The sequence below is a fragment of the Crocodylus porosus genome, unplaced genomic scaffold (assembly GCF_001723895.1).
Source record: "Crocodylus porosus isolate Cpor-Errol unplaced genomic scaffold, CroPor_comp1, whole genome shotgun sequence".
Lineage (NCBI taxonomy): Eukaryota > Metazoa > Chordata > Crocodylia > Crocodylidae > Crocodylus > Crocodylus porosus.
In genome coordinates, this window is record NW_017728906.1 from 83934613 (window position 1) to 83940621 (window position 6009).

The window sequence follows — 6009 nt, forward strand, 5'->3', positions numbered from 1 at the left end:
GAGGTGGTTCAAGCACCTACATTGAACACCTTCAAGAGCAAATTGGATGCTTATCTTGCTGGGATCCTATGACCCCAGCTGACTTCCTGCCCTTTTGGGCAGGGGGCTGGACTTGATGATCTCCCGAGGTCCCTTCCAGCCCTGATGTCTATGAAATCTATGAAATATACACACATACTTCCTCTTACCAGATAAGAAACTATGTTCTATTCAAAGTTAAGTAGATCTACCTAGCATTCAGAGTAAGCTGACGCTAAAGGAAGTCCATCTCACTGCCACAAGTGGTAAGAAAGAACTTAGGGATAGCCAGTCTCCTGGGTCCTTTATGTGAGCTGGCATGGGATAAGCTATTACCTAAGGCTCAGTCTCAACAGACAGTTAGCCAAAAGAACCTGATCTTATACAGCAGGCATTACGTATACCAACTGTAATATTTGCATGAATAGATACTCAAAGAGGAGTTAGCTGTATTACAAAGAACACGCTAGTGGTGACCAAATCAGTTTGGGTAAATGACAGATGTGTCCATACGCAAACAGAGTTTTAAGAGTCTCCGATTCCTCCATTCCAGGTGTCAACATGGTAAGACAGGACAGAACGCAGAAATGACCATGCATCAGTAAGAAAATTCTCTATAGAGGAGAAACTGCCTGGGGTCCCTCCAGTTGGTGGTTATTAAGGCTGGTATGCTATTTGCATATATTTAATGGGCTGATTACCTCAAGCCTATTACAAACTTGCAACACACGAAGTACGTTTTTGCAGACATTTTCCAACTGAGTGTTTCCATAACAGCAAGTTATCCCCAGAACTTCAACGCTGGGAGATGCCAGGGCTATCATTATAGCTTGAGCATCATCGGTCCCACAGTCTGTGTCAATCAACAGCTTCTTTGTCATTTTTTAAGTCCCTACAAAAGAAGTTATAAATAGATTAGACAAGCAGACTAATAACTTAGATAAAGGGAATGTAGATCATGGGAAAAGATACAATTATAAAGATATGGCTAAAGTTTAAATAAGTTTCTATTCATATATTCAAATATATTTGACAAAACCTTTTTCTACAGACTTCTTCTGCTTTATTCCCCTTTACAAATGTTTTGTAACATGATATGTACCTAAAGATCATTCACCTTTATTTCAGTAGAAAATATCAAGAATCACAGATGCCATGTATCAACCAGTTAACTTAAACTTCATTTAAGTACAACTTCTATGCAGTAATTTAAAAAAGATCAAATCCTACACTGCACATTCCTCCATCCATGATCAAAATAATTAAAGCTATTATACACTACTGCCTAGCCTAATTTTAATTATTCTAATCCCACAAAAACAAAAAAGTGTCAGTAGGAATTTTTGTGGGTGATATCTTTTATTGGACTAACTGCATGGTTGGGATAGGCTTAGACAAGCTTTTGAAAGCAGTGCATTCTTCTTCTGGTGTCCTGCATTTGAGAGCTTCTCCAAATCTATCCAACCACACAGTTGGCCCAATAAAAGACGTTTGCCAGAAATCCTTGCCTCTCATACTTCCTGGAGCATGAGGAATATCACCCCAGTGCTACCGCAACATTGAAGAAATTAGCAGTTATGCAGATTCCCTGCAACTAGGAACCAGGTGGCTTATGAACCAGAAGGTGGAGGGGGAACACCTGCAGGCATCTATCTGCACTCCTGACCAGGGAGTCAGCACACAACTTCTTCAAAGCAGCTCTTCCAAATAGAAAATAGTTGGGGAAGTTTTTTGCTGCAATGATCTTAGGAAGGTAAGCAACTAGAACTGCCAATCCAGACAGCACCAGCCATTTCTTTTTGCAGACAGAGGCAGTTGGCCATGTTAGCCTGAAGTCAGGCAAGAAGGCAGGGCATTTGCACCTTACTCAGTGATGCTCAAAGCTTCTAGCCCAGCGGGCCAGAGGCATGACAGGGACAGTCCATGAGCCAGATCCTGCAGGTGAGGTTGAAGAACTGCCCATTGGATGCCCATTAACTAATTAATCCAGAGGGTCGTTAATCCTTTATGACCTACAGGTAGTCAGGTTCAGGGGCATTAAAGTAAGTTATTTTCCCTGAGCATTGATCTACTGCCCAACCCCACTCAGAGTTAGAAAAAGTAGCTACACACTACAACACAGGTTGAGCAATCTAAGCTGTATTACACAACAAAACCCACACAACATCTACCCAACACAATATTCCCGTAACACCTGAGCTGCAACACAATAAAATACACCCAACAAGACAATAACCCAGCGCACATCCCAAACCCAACATCCCTAGTCACACAACCAATTAACTACATGCTACAATGAGCTTTAGTCACTACACAGTTAACTGCTGTGCAACTTCACAGATAACCCAAAAACCACAGATGGCAGCAACACCTCGGCTAGTCAGCAGGAGAAACCATGTGACCCCCCTGAGGCTTTCTAGCTTTTCCCTGCAGAGGCACTCAGCGCCTCAACTAGGGAAAGGGTGATACTTTACCCAGCTGCAGCTTTCACAGCTGAAGCCAAAGGAAAGTGCGAGACAGGTCAGGCTCAGCGAGCTCAGTTCCAACAACCAGGTCACAGCAAGGATCCTGCGCTCGACAAACTCCCACACCCTGAGAGCCCGGAGTCAGGACTGTCCAGCCAGAGGGAGAGCGAGGCTGACCTCTGAGCTGCCTGCTCCGGCCAGGATTTATAGCCTTCTAATTACACCATCTGTCACTCACTGAATGGTCCAATCATCGCCTTCGCACAATACCCAATCAAATGCAAACCCGGGCAATACTTAAAAGGACCAATCAATGCAAACTGTTCCAGCTCAACACAAGCAACATTATCATAGTTAACATTTCAACATTGATAAACAGTGGCCTTACCACTATACACTGTGCATGCCAAGACCTTAAAAGTAGGTCATGACTTCATCAAGGTTGGGAGTTCAAACCCTTTAGAAACTTCTCCCCTCTAGTCATGGGGCGCATGCGTGGGCCTAATCCAGCGCACCAGCCCAGCTGCATGGGTCAGATCAGCCACATGCACCAGCCTGGCCTTGTGTATGGCCTGACACAGCCGGATCTGGCTACAGAGTGACCCTGTGTGCTGAGCCCACCACATGCTGGCCCACAACATCCTGCCCCAGCAGTGTTGCCAGGTCTTAAACATGAAATTATTGTACTGGAAGCTCCAAATTATCACGTTCACCAAAAAACTATCCTACACTAAAAAAAAATGCCAATAAGTCTTCTTATTTACTTTCTATTGTTCAGTACGAGCCTCCAGTGAGCGAGTGATAACTGGGTCCTTAAAGCTGAAGCATTTCTTTATTCTGAGGCCAGCTGTCAGAAGAGAGCGCTGTCTCTGAGAGTGACTTGGGTTTTGCATATGCTGCATCAATTAGCTGCCTCCAAAATTATTGTACATTTTGCACACTTGTGCTATTATTGATTGTACATGGGTTGAAATTATTTTACAAATATAATAATTATTGTAGCCCCAGCAACACTGTGCCCGAGGGGTGTGCCCCACCAGTTCCAGCCAGATGGCAGTGGGGAAGGCAGGTCTCAGGCTACTGCCTCCCCTCCAGCCCCAGGCACTGGGTGCCAAGGCCCTGTACCCATGCACTGGGGGCCTCAGAGTTGCATGTGGCTAGAAAGCAAACACTGCATTTTCTGACCTGCTCACACAAGCTCCTGCACTTTGGGGCCAGCCAGGCTTCCCCAGGCCTGCCATTTGCCTGTTGATCCCTGCCCCCTCTTTCCCCACTTTGAATTAGGCTCCATGACCCTCCTCCCCCCACTCTTTCCTTCATAGACATACCCCCCCAGCCCTCACACTGGCTCCCAGGCCCTCTCCCCACCCCCTGTGCAAGGACCCGTCTACCCCCAATGGGCACCAATGGCCTGTCAGCGTGCGAGTCAACTGCCAGATGCATCTCTGCTGCAGCCCTGGCATGAAAGGGAGTGGGGAGGGGCTCCATGGCGCCTTGGGAAGGGCAGGGAGGGGGCTCGGCGCTGCCTGTGCAGCATCCGCTGGTAACTTCAGCAGTCAGGGGATGGGGCGGGACCCAGGCTCAGGCACTCCTTTCTGAGACCTGAGGGGCAGGGAACTTGTCCAGCTTCCTTCCCAGCTCTATCATAAAGCCAATACAAGAAGAGACCCTCCCCCTAGGGCTGGATTTATGTATAGGCAAACTAGGCACGTGCCTAGCTGCGGGGGGCCCTGGTCCTTCCCCCAGTGGCAGCGGTGCAAAAGGTCCCATCCACTTCTCTTCCTTTCCACTCCCCTCTGCTGGCCTCACCACCACAGTGGCTGCTTCCTAATGTTAGACCCCAACTCCATGTGGCGCCCAGCGACTAGGGAGATGATGATCTAATGCCTCATGGGTGCTGTTACTCATTAGCCAGAGCAAGCAGGGAGCAAACACCAGCACGCATTGCTTGCAACAGCTTTATTTGGAATGGAGACAGCTTCGGACAAGGGTCCCTCATAGACACAGAGCCCATGAATCAAGGGACCTGCAGTGAACCATTGTTCTTTTTACATTTTATACACCTTGATTCATGCTCATTAACATTCACTCCACCCTCACTCCTCCTTTGTTCCACCCATCTCTCCTTCTGTCTCAAGCTCCACCTCTGTTTACTGTTTACTTCATTAGCATGGAACTGCCTATGCATTTCATTTATTTACATGCCTTTTTGTTATGAGCTCATGTCTAAGACCTTGACTCCTCTTCTTTGGTCAATGGGCAGACTTTGACCAAAACCTGGAAGCTTCTTCACCAATCACCATTCACCTTTTCGCATATGTTTATTTCAGATTCTGTCACTAATTATGTGTTGCTTTTTCATATTCCAGTCTGTTTTTTTTCTCTCCCAGGTTGTACCATCTTCCATATTCCTAAAGCTTCATCTCATTCACAGCACACAGACTCACACAGACTCGCTGCTGTTTCAGAAAAATGGTTAACAGAGTTAAGGTGGTTACTTAGAATAAGCAAGTGGCTGGCTTAGATATCATTCTGCCTTGTGGTTAGCAGCTTTTGCTAGACCACAGGTTAAAGCCTCGTTTCAGCTGCAAATCCAGTGCTCCCCAAGATCCAAATATTATCATCCTCCCCAGGGGAGGTGCACCTAGGCCAAGAGTTAGTGAAGAACTAGTTAGGGAACTTCTGGAGGGACTGGATGTATTCAAATCAGCTGGTCTGGACGATCTCCACCCTAGAGTACTGAGAGAATTGGCTGAGGTCATTGCGGGATCCCTGGCATGGCTTTATGAGCACTCATGGTGCTCTGGTGTGGTGCGAACGTGGTTCCCATCTTCAAAAAGGGGAGGAAGGAGGACCCGGGAAACTATAGGCCAGTTAGTCTTACCTCAATCCTGGGCAAACTTTTTGAGAAAATTATTCTGGCGCATGTCCACGAGCGGCCAGCAGGGGAGATTATGCTTAAGAGCAATCAACACGGGTTCATTAGAGACAGGTCCTGTCAGACCAACCTGGTGCCCTTTTACGATCAGATCACCAAATCCTTAGATGCAGGGGTAGCAGAGGACATAGTCTTCCTGGACTTTAGAATCATAGAATCATAGAAGTAGGGTCAGAAGGGACCTTATAGATCTTCAAGTCTGACCCCCTGCCAGGGCAGGAGAAAAAACTGGACTCAAATGATCCCAGCCAGGTAGGCATCAAGCCTCCTCTTAAAGCCCCCCAGGGTAGAAACCAGCACCACTTCACTTGGAAGTTGGTTCCAGATCCTAGCCGCCCTAACTGTGACGTAGTTCCTATGGATGTCTAATCTAAATGTACTCTCCAACAACTTGTGGCCATTAGGAAGGCTTTTGACACTGTCTCTAACCCCATTCTCATTAAGAAACTGGGGGACTGTGGTGTTGACACCCACACAGTCAAATGGGTCACCAACTGGCTGGAGGGCTGCACCCAGAGAGTGGTGGTGGATGGGTCATTTTCGACCTGGAGGGATGTGGGCAGTGGGGTTCCGCAGGGCTCGGTCCTT

General features: G+C 47.0%; 1 protein-coding gene and 1 long non-coding RNA gene across 2 annotated transcripts in view; one reads left to right on the top strand and one right to left on the bottom strand.

Moving 5' to 3' along the window:
* TMEM131 (transmembrane protein 131) overlaps positions 1-6009 on the top strand; it is a gene marked incomplete at its 5' end in the record, with an annotated part of 160745 nt that overhangs the window by 67181 nt on the left and 87555 nt on the right. The gene's annotated exons all lie outside the window — the stretch shown is intronic.
* LOC109306173 overlaps positions 688-6009 on the bottom strand; it is a 7088-nt gene continuing 1766 nt past the window's right edge. The window contains exon 2 of the long non-coding RNA XR_002099879.1: positions 688-910. This is a non-coding gene — a long non-coding RNA (uncharacterized LOC109306173). The remainder of the gene's footprint in view (positions 911-6009) is intronic.